This window comes from Chelonia mydas, chromosome 5, assembly GCF_015237465.2.
Source record: "Chelonia mydas isolate rCheMyd1 chromosome 5, rCheMyd1.pri.v2, whole genome shotgun sequence".
Classification (NCBI taxonomy): domain Eukaryota; kingdom Metazoa; phylum Chordata; order Testudines; family Cheloniidae; genus Chelonia; species Chelonia mydas.
Window position 1 is genome coordinate 120903338 of NC_051245.2, and position 20350 is coordinate 120923687.

Below are 20350 nucleotides of genomic sequence, written 5' to 3' on the forward strand. Positions count from 1 at the left end.
AATTTGCAGATGACACTAAACTGGGAGGAGAGGTAGATATGCTGGAGGGTAGGGATAGGATACAGAGGGACCTAGACAAATTGGAGGATTGGGCCAAAAGAAATCTGATGAGGTTCAACAAGTGCAGAGTCCTGCACTTAGGACGGAAGAATCCCATGCACCGCTACAGACTAGGGACTGAATGGCTCGGCAGCAATTCTGCAGAAAAGGACCTAGGGGTTACAGTGGACGAGAAGCTGGCTATGAGTCAACAGTGTGCCCTTGTTGCCAAGAAGGCCAATGGCATTTTGGGATGTATAAGTAGGGGCATTGCCAGCAGATCGAGGGACGTGATTGTTCCCCTCTATTCGACACTGGTAAGGCTTCATCTGGAGTACTGTGTCCAGTCTGGGGCCCCACACTACAAGAAGGATGTGGAAAAATTGGAAAGAGTCCAGTGGAGGGCAACAAAAATGATTAGGGGACTGGAACATATGAGTTATGAGGAGAGGTTGAGGGAACTGGGGATGTTTAGTCTACGAAAGAGAAGAATGAGGGGGGATTTGATAGCTGCTTTCAACTACCTGAAAGGGGGTTCCAAAGAGGATGGCTCTAGACTGTTCTCAGTGGTAGCAGATGACAGGACAAGGAGTAATTGCAACCCCTCCCAGCTTGGTGTCAGCCACAAATCTTATGAGCATACCTTCCCCTCCACTATCCAAGTTATTAATGAAAATATTGAATAATACCAGACCCAGGATAAACCCTGGCAGGACCCCACTAAAAACATCTGCCAGTTTGACAATGAAACATTGATTGCTACTTTTTGGGTATGCCTACACTTGGAGCTGGGGCGTAATTCCCAGCTTGAAGAGACATACCCTGCGCTAGCTCTAATTGAGCTAGCATGCTAAAAATAGAGCACAGCCACTGCGGCAGAAGCAGATGGACAGGCTAGCCACGCAAAATACATACCCATCTGAGACCCGAGACATGTACTTGGGACAGGTAGCCATTTGCCCATTCATGTCACTGTGGCTACACTCTATTTTTAGCACACTAGCTTGAGCAGAGGTAGTACAGATATGTTTCCTCGAACTGGGAATCACAACCAAGTGTAGACAGACCCTTTGAGAACAGGTTTTCACCAGTTGTGCAGCTACCTTATCGCAATTTCACCTAGGCCACATTTTTCTAGTTTGCTTCTGAGAATGTCAAGTGGGACTCTGTCAAAATCAAGGAAGGCTCCTAAAATCAAGATAAATCACGTTTGCTGCTTACCCGCATTCACTAGGCCAGTAACCCTGTCAAAGAAGGAAATTGGTTGCTGTGTCATGATTTGTTCTTGACATATTGACTATTACTTACCACCCTCTTATCCTCTAGGTGCACACAAATCGATTGTTTAATAATTTGTTCCAGTATCTTTCCGGGAATTGGAGTTAGACTGATTGGTGGATAATTCCCTGGGTCATCTTTGTTCCCCTTTTTAATGGTAGATACTGTGCTTGCCCTTCTCCAGTCATCTAGGCCCTCACCTATCCTCCATGAGTTCTCAAAGAGAATTGCTAATGGTTCTGAGATTGCTTCAGCTAGTTCCTTACTGAACTTGTTGAGGTGTTGAGTATGCTTTCAATAAATGACCCTGGTGGTCGATGGAGCGTCTAAGCTGCACTTTGGGGGTTTAATCACCCACAGAAGCAGTTTACTGTCTCATATGCTACTTCATAATTTTTGCCCTTAAAATCAGGTTGACAGCATCGTAACAGGGTGGGTTTTTTGTTTTTTTTTTAAAGCTTACACAGTGAGACTAGAATTGTACCACAGCTGAAATGTTTTCATGTATAGGGTTTGGACTGGCAATTATATGCTGTGATCTAGGGCAGTACTAAACCTATGCTAACCTTAAGCATGTGAGTAGTCCTCATTGGAATTAAGCACATCTTTAAGTATTCTGCTGAATCAGGGGCTTTATCCCTATAAAAGCTATAATGGTGTTTAGAAAGACTAAGGGGTAACTCCAGTGTTCTCTGTCAGTCAAATGGGTTGTATGTCTAAGATTATCTGTAAAATAGTGTATATGGTTCCATGGCTGACACACATACTTTAGCAGAGTGGAGTCAGGATTTGATTTTGGATTACCAGTGTGCAATACAGTTCATTTGGGGCCTGATCCAAATCCCATGGAAGTTAACGGAAATCTAGAGGCTTTTTTGGATCAAGCCTTTATCGACTAATTTATAAAGCACTGGAATACCTTGAGTCTCTTATGAGATATTCTGATGTGGGTCTCCCTCAGTCTCTCCTGTTGAAATTGTTGAGTTACGATGGCGGCGGAGGGGGGTGGGGTGGCGGAGGGGCAAGGAGGGGAGCATGAGAATGACTCTGTGTCCTGGTAATTAAAGCACTCCCCTCAGAGGTGGGAGACCCAAGATCCAGTCCCACAGTTCGATTACTTTTAATTATATATCCACCGTGGAGCAACTTAAAGAGGAGCGACTGAGGGATCCACACCTTAGAATATTCCATAACCCAGTGGTTAGGGCACTAACCTTGACATGTGGTAGATATCCCCTAAAATCCTTTCTTCCCGTCAGGGAAGAATGGACCAATGGTCCATCTAGCCCAGTATCCTGTCTTCTGACAGTGGCCAATGCCAGGTACTTCAAAAGGAATGGACAGAACAGGTAATCATTGAGTGATCCATCCCATGTCATCCATTGCCAGCTTCTAGCAGTAAGAGGTTTAGGGACACCTAGAGAATAGGGTTGCATCCCTGACCATATTGACTAATAGGCATTGATGGACATATGCTCCAGGAAGTTTTCTACTTTTGGCCATCAAAATTCCCCTGGAAATGAGTGCCACAGGTTGAGTATTTGTAGTGTGAAGAAGTACTCCCTTGTGTTTGTTTTAAACCTGCTGCCTATTAAATTTCAGTGGATGAAGGGGTAAATAACACCTGCCTATTCACTTTCACAGCTTTTGTAAAGGGAAATCATGCCTCACCAGTCTATTAGAAATCTTTTAGGGTGTCCATAAGCATGTGGATGGGGTGAGCCAGTCGATATAGTGTACTTGGATTTTCAGAAAGCCTTTGACAAGGTCCCTCATCAAGGCTCTTAAGCAAAGTAAGCAGTCATGGGATAAGATGGAATCAGTAATTAGTGGATCAGTGGATCTCATGGATCAGTAACTAGTGAAAAGACCAGAAACCAATGGTTAGTTTTCACAATGGAAAGAGATAAATAGCATGGTCCACTAAGGATCTGTACTGGGACTTCAACATATTCATAAATGAGCTGAAAATCATAAGTGATCTGGAAATAGTGAGGTGGTAAAATTTGCAGATGATACAAAATTACTCACAATAAAAGATTTACGAAGGGATCTCACAAAACTGGGTGACTGAGCAAGAAAATGGCAGAAATGAAATTCAATGTTCAGAAGTGCAAGGTAACGCACACTTGGAAAACAATCTCAACTATACATACAAAACAATAGGGTCTAAATTAGCTGTTACCACTCAGAAAGAGATCTTGGGTCATCCTGGATAGTTTTCTGAAAACATCTGCACAATATGCTGTGGCAGTCAAAAAAGCGAACAGAATGTTAGGAAACAGGTAGATAATAAGACAGATAATATAATGACACTACATAAATCAATAGTATGTTCACACCTTGAATACTGCATGCAGTTCTGATCACCCCATCTCAAAAAAACATTAGAATTGGAAACCGACAAGGCCAACAAAAATTATTAGGGGTATGGAACAGCTTCCATATGAGAGTCCCAGATTCAAAGAGACTGGTACTGTTCATTTTAGACAAGAGACAGCTAAGTGGGATATGATAGAGTTCTATAAAATCATGAATGCTGTGGTGAGAACCCTAACCACTGGGCTAAAAGTTATGAGGGACCTCCTTCTCCTCCCCACCCCTGAAGGCGTTTTGTGCAGCTTGTTCATAGCGTCCTGATCCAGCAGGCAAGCTCTGAGCACACTTGCTGGATCAGGCCCCACAAGTGATTTAGACAGAGAAACACTTATCTGCCCCTGGTTCATGCATCGCTTTGGGGCTTAGGAGTCCAGATGCCTGGCTTGGGGCTGCAGTGCACTCATACATGGGCATCCCTTGGCCATCTGTTCCAGTACTTGAGTAAAAACAAGACTTAGATTTTTATTCACAGTTTTAAACGAAGACACCCAGGACTACTGGTGCACCTTGAAAGTCAGGCTCTCAGCACCCATAGCTTATCTGGAAGCCCATGGGTTCTTGTGCATAACTTTAGGAACCTACATTTGGAATTTTTGGCCTTATCCTTTCAACACGCTGTATGGCAGGATGAAAATCATGTTTATGTTTTACTATGAAATCAAATTAAAGGGAAAATATTAACATCTTGTCTTCAGAAACAGAAGAGAGTAGGCAACATAAGGGGAATGGAGTTTGTGATAAAGGAATGACATTTTCAGTGGTTAGTCTTCAATATGTGCCTACTGCAAACACACTGAAGTCCATGGAAAGACTACTGTGTCTTTGAAGAGTGCAGAGGGGCTAACACTGATCACTGACAAAGGAGAAATCCTTCAGAGGTGGCAATAGCGTTTCAGTGATCTTTAGAAAACAGTGTTCAACAAGGCACTAATAAGAGCAGTGAATCAGCCAACATGTAGACAAAGTCAGCACTGCAATCAGTGTCGTGAAGTACTTCATGGCTCTGGGATTTGATGTCATTACTGCAGAAATATTAACAAGTATGGAAGTGAGATCCTGCCTAGGTGACTGCATGGGCTATTTATCAATATATGGAGTATTGCAAGATACCACCATTGTCACCATATGCAAGAGGAAAGGTGAAAAATTTGACTGTTGTGACTATTGCAGTATCTCATTACTCTCCATCCTTGGAAACGTTCTAACTGGAGTACTCTTTGGACATCTGCTACACAACATCACTAATCATGTGCTACCAAAGTTGCAATGTGGTTTTAGGCCAATGCGAGGAATGGCAGACATGATATTTACAGCCCTCAGAAACAGAAGAAATGCACAGAACATTAACAGGACCTTTGCACTGTCTTTATTGACCTGGCTGAAGCATTTGAGACCATCAGTAGACGGGCTTTGACAATTATTACATAACTTTGGTTCTCCAGAAAAATTCACCGACATTCTGAAGCCATTTCCAGATGGAATGCTCAGATGAGTCTGCATAGATGGAGTTCTATCTGACCCATTTTCTACCACTAATGGTATTTAGCAAGGCTGTACTGTTGATCCACTCTTGCTTAATCACTTCTATGGAGCAATGTTCAATGATGCTACAAGAGACCTGAATGCTGGTAATCAGGATACGTTTCTGATCCTCTAGAAAATTAATCTGAACAGACTGCGATCTTCAAGGTCTTTGAGGCAATTGGGCTGCTGCATGCCACTTACTTGCTTTAGAGGCACACACTCTAGAAGATATACAATTGATTTTGGACAGATTTGCACAGCCTACAGAAAGATTTGGGCTCATAATCTGGCAATCAATCTGTGTTAGGGAAACCATTTATGAAACCAAAAGTCACCAGCAGCAACACATAGCCGAATACTGTTACAGGACTTCCGCTATCTTGGTAATATATTGTCAAATGATGTTTCTATTGACAAGGAGCTGACAAGTCATATCAATAAGGCCAGTTCATTATTTGGTAGATCATCATTCAGAGTCTGGCAGCAATATGGCATTAATCTTCAAACCAAGTTCAAAATCTATAACACAGTTGTACTGTCCAACCTATTGTATGGGTGTGAGACCTGTTACAGGCATCACATTAAGCTTATAGATAAATCCCATTTATGACATCTGTGTGTCCATACTCTGCATCAAATGGAAGGATAAAGTTACCAATAATGAGGTTCTGGAACACAGTCACTCCAGAAGGATTGAAGCCATGTTTATTCTATTACAGTTACATTGGGTTGGTCGTATTGAGGATGGATGACATCAGAATGCCAAAGCAGTTGTTGTATGGTGAACTGAAAGTAACCACCACATACAAAGTGGCCAGAAGAAACACCTCAAGGACACACGAACGCGTAAATTGAAACAGTGCAGCACTGACATGGACAGTTGTGAGTCATCAGTAACAGACAGATCACGCTGCCGAGCAACATCAACAATGGGTTACCCAGTTCAAGATTAACTGTTATATAGATCTTGAGGCACAGAAGATGAGTCACAAACAGCAGCATACTCAGCAGGTAAAGACCATAATCTCTTCTTTGGCATTGAGCTACCCATGCACCACCTGAGAAAAGGACTAACATATACACTCATCGATCTTTTTAGTAACAGCTGTATTCACAAGACGTAAAACAATACACAGCATCATCTTGGGTCATGAAGGACAACAACAACAACTCCTCCTCCAGGCACACTGAAACCAAATGGAAAGACTCATATGACTTCCACAGGCTTTGACTCAAGCTCTATGCAAGTTTCTAGTATATAATGTACATACTTTTTCATGCAACATATGCATTGTGCCATTTTCATAACTTTGGTATATCATAGGTGTTTCAAAAAGATGAATTAGGCCCCATAGAGTAAAAATTTCAAAAGGATTCTGGCTACTTAGGTGTCTAAGTCCCATTGACTTTCAATGGGATTTGGTCTCCTGAATGTCCAAGTCACTTTTGAAAATTTTATCCCTAACTTTAATATCTCATATACTTATCCTCTCTGCTTCAGAAGTTTGCCTTTGTTGTATGAGCATAATTGAGGGCAGAAAATAATACTCCTGAAATAATTCTTTGATAGTACAAAGCCAACAAGATTTAAAGCTTTAAAAACTCAAGTAAAATGGATGCTCCAGTTGACACTGCATATTTTTTGAAGGATACAATCGAACAAACAAAATCTAATCTCAGTAAGTCAGAAACTATTAGCTTGACTGCAAATGGGTTTAAAATGTACCTTTTAGAGCAACTCTTTTCTTGTAGATTCTGGTTAAGGAAACGGAACAGCTACATGAAAAACTTTATATTTTGTCTGCTTCAATAGAATGTCTGACCAGGAGTCCAGCACTGCAAGAGGTATTACTGATGATACTTTCGATCACTGCCTGGCAATGCATAGTCTCAATTCACAGTATGCCATGGCACAGCCAGTAAGAATGGTGAACAAAAGTCTCTAAAATAAAAAATAATATATTTTGAATGGCTAATGAAAGACACCCACAATTTAACCATTGGCTACTGTGTGCTAGAAAACTGTTCCATTGTAGTAATGATCACCATTAACACACACACACACAGGCTTTCAAACCCGGTTACCATTTCTATTTAATAATGGGATCCAGATTGCATGTCCCCAGGCACGCAACCCCACAAATGACCTGGTTACTGTATTAAAACAAAACAAAAATATAAATACAAGATTCTATATGAAGCACTATTAGAGATCTAATTAATCTTTGCAAGCCCATGCAATATATCAGCATTATTAATTTTTTTAAAGTGCATACCAGATGTGTACATCATGTACAGGAAATGCACATACTGAACACTATGTATTAAAAATGTCATCTATGGATTGTGCAAACACCATCCATTTTTGTTTTCTTAATTCTTTTATTTTACTTTTGAAGCTGAGACATGCATGAAACATAACAAAATATACTTTGCAGGATTAAATATTTATTCTGTGGTACAGTATGTTAAAAAGAGGAACATATTTTTCAAACCAGAGATGTGGAAAGAGAAATAAAAAGATTGATCGGCAAAGCATGACCTTTGCTCACGACAGAAGTTGCTTATTTGGAGATAGACCTTAATCATAAAGCCGGAATAAAGCTCAGGCTCACAGTATAAACACAGCAAGGAAAGTGAAACAATTTGATGACAATGAAAAATTCAACTCAACTGCTTGAGGCAACAAACACACAAGCAAACAAAGTCAACCATCCTACCACTACAGGAATAATTGAAATCATTGAAAGCTACAATTCAATATAAGTGAAATTGAAAGCTACAATAAATTCAAAAAAAGAGAAGGAGGACTTGTGGCACCTTAGAGACTAACCAATTTATCTGAGCATAAGCTTTCGTGAGATACAGCTCACTCCATCAGATGCAATTCAAATAGTCCCTTGACTGAAATATTATAAATTGATAGGCAGAAAAATACAGTAACATTTCAAAACATTCAGCTTTGATTATGAGTTTGATACAATAATTACTGGGTGACATTCTATGGCCTGTATTATGCAGGTCCAACATAATAGTCCCTTCTGGTGTTAATTATCAAACCCAGAAAAGGCAACCTCACTTTGTTTGCTCAGTCAGCTAATTTCCCGGAACCTTACAATTCCACTGTTTTGCAGGAAAGGGTTTTCTTGTTGTTGTTGTTTTTTTGTTTTGTTTTTACAAGAATCAGAGTTACTGAATAGAATGGAGGAGGATTGAAGGGCCAAAATCCATTTGCTGTGGATGTAAAATCTTAACGACCGTTTCACTAAGAACTTTTCATATAGGCCCAGATGAGGAATAGCTAACAATGAACAATACATATCTAAAAGAAAGCTGGGGTAAACAGATAACCTTGTGGGTTTCAAGTCAGTGAGCAGTCAGCATAACTCCGAATGTAATTGGGAGTCCTTATCGCGAGTTATAGACACATGAAGCGCTGAGAAAGGCCTCACGGTTACCCCCTAATGCAAGGAGGAGATAGTGGTGCAATACCCCTCAGATCCCAGACAGAGTTTGGGGAGAGGCCTAATATGATTGACATGAGCTATGACACCCTCCCCTCACAGATGTATGCCAATCCTAGCCCACAGAAATGCAAGGGTAAACTTACAAACAACTGTTGTTAAGTACTAATTGCTGCTTTTTTGCTTTAAATCTCCTGGAATGTACCTGTTGGTCAACCGGGAGAGCTTCTACCTCATTCCCCTGGACCCCAAAATTAGGATTTAACCTATACACTGTACTAGGCATAGTTTGGGGGTAATTACCTGTGTGTCAGAAATATGTTAATTTGGGCCATTATGTAATCTTTTAGACCATTGGCCTATTGTGCTTATCTTGTCTTGCTGCTAGAACCTATCCAGGGGCTTGGGAAAACCCATCCCCATCTCTTTTCTCTGCCCAATGAGCACCCTATATAATCTATTGTAATTAATTTTTCTGCAGTGTGTCTGAGCCTAATAAGCAAAGTGACCCTCCGCCAGCGCTGTGCATAATAAACTCCTGTGCTTGACTCTACACGGTGTGGATTACTGTTCCTTCAAGGATTCCAGCAGGACATGTAGAATTTTAGGTCACCATGACTGTTCCTAAGGAATTCTCCTCCTCCCATTGGAAAAGAGTAGGAGCAGGATCACACCCAGGTTTTGCAATTACGGCCATCTGTAAATATTAAAAGAAGACCACTATCTTGCAAACTAGATCTGCGTAAAAAAATGGAATTTCCATCTTTTGAGAAATTGCAATATTTTGACATAATTTTCATTGTGAGTTGGGATGAAAAGTCAAAATATCAAAGCTTTGTGCAGAATTAAGTGTTCCAAAAATTATTTAGAAAATAGCAAGATATTTTATTTCAGTAGTGTTGACTAAAACAAAACTGACAGAGCCAAGCAGAAACATTTTGTTTTGAGTGGGGAGCCAACATTAGTGGTTTCATCTACCTGAGCTGTCACAACAACTCCAACCAGTTTTAGTTCTGGGTCCCACATGTCCCCACAGAGGAGAAACAGGACACGTGACCAAACTATTTCTCCCATGATGCATCATGACAGCTCAGCCTCAGGGAGAAATTGTGGGTTCATCATATGAGATTTAGTCCAGCCAGAGACCAGAAAAGAGAATCTGTGCATGTGTGACCAGAACTAAAACTCCAAGCAGCCACCCATGTGTCTTACTCAGCGGGTGCCATTAACACCGATTACCATCTGAAATGGAACAATATTTAAATTTTCAGTTCCAGCTGGAAAAAAGCACCAAAATCCATTTTTTCTTGCAGCAAATTTCAATGAAACCCCATGTGAAAGATATGACAATATCCTGTACAAACCTTATGGAATTAAGGTTAAACCTTATTGAAATAAGTTTTAGTATTGGAGAAATCCATTGTATTGAAAATGCAAATGTTTGTGTTCTATTGTAGGACTGAACAGAACTTCTCTAAGAGGAAGGCAAGGTTAATACAATCTCTGGGAGATATTAGTAACTTCAAAGGACCTTTTAGGACTACACATTTGAAGTGAATTTGCTAGGAAATACTTGGGGGTGAGGGGAATGCAAATGACCCAACTCCAATCCATCCTTTTGAAGCTGCACTTTGAGGTGAGACCTATTGTCTCTGGCGGATTACTTATTTACAGCGTCCTCCAAGAGTCAAACTGGATAAATGAGTGAGGCTATATCTACACTTTAACCACTACAGCACCACAACTGCCGTTGTGGCACTGTAGCACTTCTGTGTAGACACTCACAATAGCAACGAGAGGGGTTCTCCCCTTGCTGTAGTTAAACCACCTCCCCGAGACCTGCTGCCTACATCAGGGTTCAGTCAGCTTAACTACGTTACTCCAGATGTGGATTTTTCATACCCTTGAGCAACATAGCTGGGTCGACCTAGCTAGTGTAGACCTGGCCTGACTTACTCATGTTCTGGTCAAAAGGGTGTTATGAACTTTAAACCACCTGAACACACCTGTGTAGGGTTTGAAGGATTGCTTACCTGTCAGGGCCCATACTGGAGTTCAGTGAGGAGGTTGTGGGAGGGGTGTAGATTATGTCATTGTTTTTTAATATGTTTTCGCTGTATGGCTTTTATCTTAAGAATAAAAAGTGATTAGTTAGAAACAGCTTTGTGGTAGGTTAACTGGAGCAATTGCGCTGTTACTAGTTTCTAAAGAACAAGCAAAGCACAGATGCTGGCATGCATAGGCAATCTGCCCTGCTGGGGAACAACACAGAATAGGCAGGGGATTGTGAAGCCTGCAACTACCCCAGTCAGAAGGGAGAGAGATGTGGATCTACACCTCAGAGAGGCAACAGGCTGGAAGCCTAGAGTAAGTGCCTTTGCTGGACCGCTGAGGGGGAAATACAGGTGCAGTTGCACTGAATTGACACACCCCATTTGTCAAAGGAAAATATTTGGTTTGAAGTGTTTCAACCAGCCCGACTGCAAACTCTTATGCACTTGAATAACTTTACACATATGAGGAGGACTACGGACGTTAATGGTGCTACATGCATGAACAAGTTCTGCAAAGCACATTATGTCCACACCTAAATCCCCCTGAAGCTTTGCCAAATTGGGGGCATGCTTAAGTACCTGCAGGACTGGGCCTAGATCAGGAAATATTGTCACTGAGATGCAAAGAAAAGAATTCTGCTTATATTTAAAACTCGTTTCCTCTGCAATGCATTTGGGATTAATTTGTGTCAGTTAATAACAAATACCAGCACCACCCTTTTCTCTTCTCAAAAAGGGAAAATTATTGTTGAGATGAATCCACAAACTGGCTACCAACAAATTTAGGGACAGTGTATAATCTAATTGTAAACCATCTAGTTCTGTACACACACAATGCACATTCTTACAAGTCCGTTTTCTCTTGTTTACATATTAAATAAAAATACAAAGCAGATTACAATTTATAAGAAAGAAAATGATCAGTATTCTAAGGAATAGAACATATTACAATGCAGATGGAGGAAGACAAATTATTGAGATCTTCCATGGCATACAAGCAGAAGCAAATTAATGACAAATGTGTTTGCCCTCAGGATAGAAAAAAATAAGATCCTTATTCTGCAGCTATTTCATGCACAGAACTTCTGTTGAAACTAATGAGAATCCTGTGCTTATAGCAGCTACAGAATCAAGCTCTGTGAAAATGTTCACAGTAATGTACTTGTGATGAATACTCTATAGTCCCTCCTCCTTTGTATGGACTAATGGGTTCTCAATTCAGGGTTTATGTGATCACCAATGTGCCCTCTAAATTTTCTTTGTACTGGGTGGGCTACAAACTTCACTGAGTTTTTTTTCTTGGGCAAGCTTATGCATTTTTTCCCCTCCTAGTCTTCTTAGTCTGAACTAACTCACTGTGTTGCTAGAACTGTATACATGCGCTGGGAAGAAAATATCTGTTTTTATAATATAGCACACTACCAGTGCAAAGGTGACCAGATTGCAGTGAGAATGACTGGAATTGCTTATTTATCAGTGTGATATATATTGTATACATATTCTCCTGAAATCAATGTATGTATTATAAACTATACATTTACAGAGAATACAGCAGGCACAGGCTGGGGAAGAGCCCCCAAAAGATGACAGGGTTCCTTCTAAGGGGGCCAAATGTTTCCACCACAGGGAGCCGCTTGTGATGAAGACACCATGCCACCAGGGCACAGTCCGCACGATTAATCACGATTAATTTTTTTTAATCGCTTGACAGCCCTACTGTTCAGATATATGCTAATAGGTCTTCAATTTGCACATGAGGTATCCAAATTTTCTGCCTTTCTGCATTATAATTGCTTTATCTGTAAAGCGGGATGGGGGGGGGAAAGAAGGAGTGCTGAAAGGTTCCACTCATCACATTCTTCCCTCAGGGTACAATGTGTTCACTGAATCTCAGGTAGGAAGTAAAGAAATTTTGAAAGAAAAACGCTGGATGTTCCTATCCTTAACATTTGAAAGGAAAAACCAGCTGTTCTTAGACGGTTATCCAAAATCTTTTTGTTTTAAACAAATGGTTAGCAAAGAGAGAGGTCCCTGTATGTGATACAGTGGTCCTCAATAAGTAATTTAATGCTTGTTTCTAAACACAAGTTAATTTGAAACATACACTCACTAATCCATTAGCGGAATGGATATTTTTGGCCATCATTTATGATGGCATCTTGTAGAGCAATTGATCAACAACAACAAAATTGGAGACCTGAGTTGGTCTCAAGGAGTTCAAGCCTGTCCTGGCTCAGTGGCTTTTGTTTACTTAAGATTAACAGGAAATAATAATATTGACCCTTCATCTACAGTGGCTACAGGAAGCAATCAGATCTCACCTTCAGATTCGAAGAGACAAGAAAGTGGCGTTTCCTTCTCCAGTCAGGGTATTCCAGATTCACACACAAACTCTGTACCTCTCCCTTGTATTTTCTCTGTTCAATCTCCCGGCTGCTATGGATAAGAGAATAATAGAAGTAGCTCTTTCTTGACAGCACTCAGCAAATATTCATTAGTTTGCTAGCTAGCCCATATCAGATAGCTTGAGATTTTCAAAGGAGTGCAGGGGATTTAGTCACACACTTCCATTCACCTGATCAGAAGTTGTGTAGCTAAATAAACTGCTCTGCTCATTTTGAGTATTTATTACATAACAAAATGACAGAATACTCTTGATTCTTACCCAAACCCTCTGGCTCCATACCCTAATCAATTGATATACCTCTGTGGGCAATGTACTATATACCTAAACAACCCCTCAGCCACAATCCATGTTCTAATTGTTAGTACACCAGTGAGCATTTGTTTTTTGGTTACATCCATACCCAGAATGTACATGCTTTGAAATCAAACTTCAATGGATGGAACAGCCTGGAGTCACTCCTGGAAAGTAAAATGCCTTGCCTTATGGCAATGGATAGAGACCACATCTCAATCCTCTTTGTGTCTTTGCATGCAGACAGCCACATGGTGCTGTTGCTCTGATTTCATGGAACAGCTGAAGTAGATGGTTCAAATAATCTTTCTCCAGCTAGACTCACAGAGTGGTGACGGTAACTACTTCTCTTTATCAAAAGCTCTCACCTCCAAAGTTCTGTGGGGATCCACTCAGTTTCCTTATCTCTTCAGCTCCTGGATGAAGAGTAGCTGGCTCAGACTCAACCAGGGGAAGAGCAACTTGATATTGGTGAGAAGGGGAAAATGCTTCAAAGAACTAGGCAAGAAATTGTCCCCTCCAGTCCACTGATGGCTTCTGGCCCCCATTTGCCAAAGTTGTATGAAGATTCATGGTCCTGTTCAACTCTTCCCTAAGCCTGACTCATCAATAGTGAAAAATGCCTTCCTCCATCTTGAGCATGGTAAGAAACTTTCTCGTGTCCCCCAGATAAGAATCTGTCCACAGTGATTCACTGTTAATCACCTCATTAGTGTTAGTGATGGCTACGCAGAGTCACTAGACCATGAGCAAGGAAGGAAGAGCACTGAGGCCCAGATCCTCAAAGGTATTTAGTTGTCTGATTTCCATTGATTTTAATGGGAGTTAGGCACCAAAATACTTTTCAGGATCTGGGCCTCAGTTTCTCACCCTGATATCCTGAGCCACTCTGCATTCAGCAACCTCCGTGCTGGGTTACTGTGACAAAATTACAACAAACTGCTTAATCTTTGATTCTTCTACCACTTGGGGAAAAGAGAACCTATCTTTAGGGGCATGAATTATTTTGATATGGCATTTCCCTTTTCTAAAGTCTCTCTGACAGTCAGAAGCCCATTGATTTATAGTACTTTGCAGCATACAATTAATGACTAAAGGGAGTGGCCACAATAGACAATCAGAAAAGGTTAAAGTGTTTAGATAACTGAATAGATTTGTTTCAGGAGGGCTTGTCAAAATTTATCCCCGAGTGCTGTAAGATGTAGGGCCCTGATTTGGAAAAGCAATTAGACCCTGATGGAGGAAGGCAGTTAAATACATCACACGTTTAGGCCAGCCAGTAGTCTCATTGAAGTTAATGGCAGTGTTCATGTGGTTATAGCACTTTCCCGAATCAGGGAGGAAATCCTTAGCTGGTGTCAATTGCTGTAGCTGCATTAAAGTAAATGGAACAATGATTATTGACACCAGCTGAGAATCTGCCCCAGAGCTTCTGGCACTTGAGTAATCCTATGTCCATTCAGCAAAGTACCAACGTGCATTAAAATAGAATCACTTTTATCATTTTCAGTATTAATTTTACCAGAAATGATGTTTGGAAAACCTGGCATTCTTGTGAATGGGGAAGATCTGAAATGAAGAAACCAGTGCCTGTGTTTTATTATTCAGAGTGGGATTAGTTGTTTGAGAGGAAATGAATGCCATTCCCAGCAAAGTGATCACCCTTTTGTATTATACATTAATAGAGGCATACATTGTCTAGATTGTTACTTGCTAGTTTATTTGTGGTGATCTGATACTGGCCAGGTTTAGCAAAGAAAATGGCTTTCATTTGATAATTACGGATTTAAAAATGAGATTTCTAAACATGCAGTTTTTAATATAATAGAACCATAGAGTTATGAACTGACCAGTCAACCACACACCTCATTTGTAACCAGAAGTACACAATCAGGCAGCAGCAAAGAACAAAAAAAACAAAAACAAAAAAACAGTACAGTACTGTGTAACAAACTACTAAAAAAAAAAATAAAGGGAAAGGAACATTTTTTCTCTGCATACTAAAGTTTCAAAGCTGTATTAAGTCAATGTTCAGTTGTACACTTTTGAAAGAACAACCCTAACATTTTGTTCAGAGTTATGTACATTTCAGAATTACGAACAACCTCCATTCCCGAGGTGTTCGTAACTCTGGGGTTCTATTGTTAAATTAAACTGTAGACTTTCAGAAAGGAGATAGTGTGTAATGGACCAGTTGAGTTCGAAAAGCAGTGAACTGATGAAGAAGAGTTAAAGCGTGGTTTTTAAAAGGTTACAGTCATTTAATCCACTAGAGCAAAACAACAAAGTACTCAATTTGTTTCTTGTCATCTTCTTGTTTTGATTAGCACAGTAATTAGTCAGAAAACTATATCGTAAACAGGATCTTAAACAGAGAACATAGTTCACTACAGGCACATAGTACAGAAATAAAAACTCACTTCGCATATTTGACCTATGTACTGAGGCATATAAGATCGATGTATTGATACATTAGCCCTGGACCAAAAATTCCGCATGCATAAGCAGTACCCGCAGTATGTATGGCCTTGACAATTTCATTCAAGATTTTGCTGATTAGGATTTTGGAAACTTACCTCAAGAAAAAACAATTACCTCAGGAATAATTGTACAGTATGCATTGATATTAGGATGAACATGAGGGTCATATCTTACCATGAGCTCTGTGGGGGAATAGGTGTCTTTCAACATGGAGTTTTTCACAGGATCAGGGCCTAAGAACAAAAAATAAACAAATAAAATGAATACATTTTTTTAATCCTTTTAAACTTTTTGACAAACATACTATAATTCAGTTGAAATGAAAACCTCAGACAACCAGGTCCCATTCAGGTAAACATTAATAACAATATATATTTTGCTGAAACCTCATTATTAATAAATAAATATAATCTTATTTTAATATAACACAGCGTGTCCCCCCCAAATTGTTAGGTGATTTAAGAATCCTATACATGCAAGTATTATACTTCACTCACTACAAAAACCAACTTGGGGTGAAAAGTAAATACAAGCACGTTAGCCTGAATTCCATTAAGATGTTGGACACAAAACCCAATCTGAATGTGATGTTGGACACAAAACCCAATGTGAATCTAATGGGAGAGTCTTTCGTTTGACTTTAGTGGGTTTTGTTTCAGGGCTTAAGTAATGCTGTCCATTGCAGTAACTATCATTTATCTTGATTAGCAAGATATTTTTGTGAACCCTTTCTGAGTGTATTATTAAAGGCCAAACGTAGCTCATGCAAATCTCTCATTGGGTGTTTTGAGTGAATTGGGTTAGTAGGATTTAGCCCTCTTCAAAGATAACGGGCCGAATTAGTTGACATAGAAAATATCATGTCTGAAGATACTAGCTTTGTTGTTCTTTCTGATATTCACTTCTAGATGCTGGAAATTTTGGTAGGAAACTGTGCTACTGTAACCCACGCACCTTCTGGATGTGGAGTTCTGTCCCATCTACTGGCATTGAGACCACTTAGAGAGAGAGATAAAATGAGTCTGCTCTACAGCCTTAGCTAACAGCCAGTTGGCTTTTAACTCATGCGGTGAAGGCTCATGCACCAAGCTCCAGAGGTCCCAGTCATTGTACAAGTTACAACAGTTACAGCTAGTTGATATGGTCAGTGTTTCATTGTCTTTGAGGTGTGTCTGCCACACTGTGGATAGGGTTGCCAGGCGTCCAGTTTTCAACCAGAACTCCAGGTCGAAAGGCACCCTGGTCGCGCCAGTCAGCACCATCAAAAGTCCCGTCGGCGGCACAGCTGGGCTAAGGCAGACTCCTCGCCTGCCCTGGTTCCACGAGGCTCCCGGAAGCAACCGGCATGTCCCTGCAGCCCCTAGGTGCAGGTATGATCAGGAAAGCTCCAGGCGCTGACCCCGCCCCAAGTACCGCATCTACAGCTCCCATTGGCCGGGAACCACGGCCAATAGGAGCTGAGGAGGCGGTGCCTATGGGCACAGGCAGTGCGCACCACACAGAGTGGCCTGGCCGTGCCTCCCCCTAGGGGCTGGACATACTGGTTGCTTCTGGGAGCAGCGTGGAGCCACGGCAGGCACAGAACCTGTGTTACCCCATTGTGCCACCAACCAGGAGCCACCTGAAATAAGCGCTGCCTGGCCGGAGCCCGCACACTGAACCCCCTGCCCCAGGTCAAAAGCCCCTCCCACACCCAAACTCCCTGCCAGAGCCTGCTCCCCCACCCACATCCCAACTCCCTCCCTTTGTAAATCTTCACAGTCAGCTGGACTTTATTATCTTGAGTCATTTCATATCATCTGTAAATTTTACAACCTCATTGTTCACCCTCTTTCCCAGATCAGTTATGAATATTTTCTTGACTGCACAGCCCCCAGTACATATCCTTGGGGGACCCAACTATTTTCCATTCTCCATTATGAAAACTGACCATTTATTCTTACACTTGGTTTCCTATCTTTTAAACAGTTACTAATCCATGACAAGATCTTCCTCTTATACCATGCCTGCTTACTTTGCTTAAGAGGCTTTGGTGAGGTGCCTTGTCAAAGGTGTTCTGAAAGTCCAAGTACACAATATATCAACTGGCTCACCCTTGTCCACATGCTTGTTGGCAACTTCAAAGAATTCTGCAGTGAAGACTAATGCAAAGAAGTCATTTAACTTCTCCACCAGGACCTTATCTTCCTTGAGTGCTCCTTTAGCACCTTGGTCATCCAGTGGTCACACTACATGGAAGGCTTCCTGCTACTGATGAACTTTAAAAAATTGTTGTTAGTTTTTGTGTCTTTAGTTAGTGGCTCTTCAGATTCTTTCTTGGTCTTCTTTATTATATTTACACTTGACTTGGCAGAGTCTGTGCATCTTTATTTTCCCTCACTAGGATTTGACTTCCAATTTTTAAAGGATAGCTTTTTGTATATAACTGCCTCTTTTACTCTGCTGTTTAGCCATGGTGGCATTTTTTTGGTCTTCTGTTTTTTATTATTTGGGGTATACATTGAGTTTGACATTCTATTATGATATTTTTAAATCGTCTCTATGCAGTGTGCAGGCATGTCATCCTCGTGATTATTCCTTTTAATTCCAATTAACTAGCTTCCTCATTTTTAATCTTCTTTTTTTGAAGTTAAATGCTACTGTGGTGGGCTTCTTTGGCATCCCCCCTCCACCAGCAGGTAGAATTTAGTTACATTATGGTCTCTATTACCAGACAGTTCAGCTGTATTCACCTCATGGACCAGACCCTATGCTCCAGTTAGGACTAAATCAAGACTTGCCTCTCGCCTTGTGAGTTCCGGGACTAGCTGCTCTAAGTATCGTCACTAATGTGTCTACATATTTTATCTCTGCATCCCTTCCTGATGTGACATGTTCCCCATAATATGAGGATATCTGAAGTCTCCCATTATTACTGGATTTTCTGCCTTTGCAGACTCTGTAATCTCCCTGATCATTTCACAATCATCATGAGCATCTTGGTCAAGCGGTCGGCAATATATTTGTACAGCTATATGCTTATTGTTCAAGCATGGAATCTCTATCCATAGAGATCCTATGATGCAGTTTGAGTCACTAAAGATTTTTACTCTATGCTTTCTTTCACTTCCCCACCAGCTCAACCTACTCTGTCGTTCCCGTATAGTTTACACCCTTGTATTACTGTGTCCCATTGTGTGCTTAGTCTATAGTTTAGAAGAACTCTGGGAGGTGCAACTTCCACTAGTGGAAGCCAGACACAACTTTTGGTATTAATTTGAGGTGAGGGCACAGGACCACTTTGTCTCTGTGGGATACGATGAAAGGAGTAAAGTCAGTGATTGAATCACTCTTTTAAAAGTTATAACTGGTTTAAGATGTTGTCTTTGGCAACAGCTGGAACAGCAGCACCCTCCTCTGTGCTTAAGGGGTAGGTCTATCAGCCCTATGTTAAGGTCTCACTGATTCTCTGACCAGCAAGAAGCAACTAACCGGACAATTAAGAAATCTTTTGACAAACTGCCCACTGGTAGCTGATACACTGAGATAGCTGCACTTTGATAGGAGACCAAACAAACAAACAAACAAACGAGTCAGTACCTTTTCTGTTGTACATAAAATCCCAAAGAGGAGGATGTGGATGCAAATCACACTGATATCTACTATGCATAGAGAAAACTTTTTTTTGTCATCCGTTATTTTCAGAACAGGTGGCTTTTGGTCCTAGACTACAAAAGAATCTCCTGTACTTCCCTGGCTAATGTCAGGTACAAATGGTTAATGATCTGTGATACAAACCCTGAGGTGGAATAACTGGATTTGGAATTGAGATCATAGTCTCTTCCTAGGTTAGCAGTTCTCATGGATACAGGTAGTAGAAACAGAGTTTTCTGTGAGAGATCCAAGAAATCCATATACCATTATTGTCTGGCCAATGCTGGGACAAATAGTATGACTTAACTCTTGTCTTGCAGCTGTTTGGATCACTAGTGGGACCAGTGGGAAGATGTAAAGAAGCACTTTACTCCTGTCTACCAGAAACATACTTGTGACCAAGTTGCTGTCAATCGCTGCTCTGGACCGGAACTGAGAACCTTACATACTGTTGCTTGTTGGAAAGAAGTGTATGGAAGTTTGGCCCCACAGAAACCAGAAATGAAGGAGAGGAAGCAGGAATCTTCACGAATGGCCTGATTGGCAAAGCTAGAGACAACCCAGTCCTGCAGACCTGGGCCCATGATGTTGTTTCTTCCTCTTATGCTGACAGTTCTACACATGCATTTTAATTTTAAAAAGGAAATAAAGGTTTTACATGTGCATAGATTGATTTTCCATATAAAATAAAAAGTAGGACTGCTGCAATCGGCACCATATCTTTTAAAATACATCTATCATACTGGCTTTTGCTCTACACTATTTATTCCAGAAATTAATTTTAATCATTCTTTAGTTCA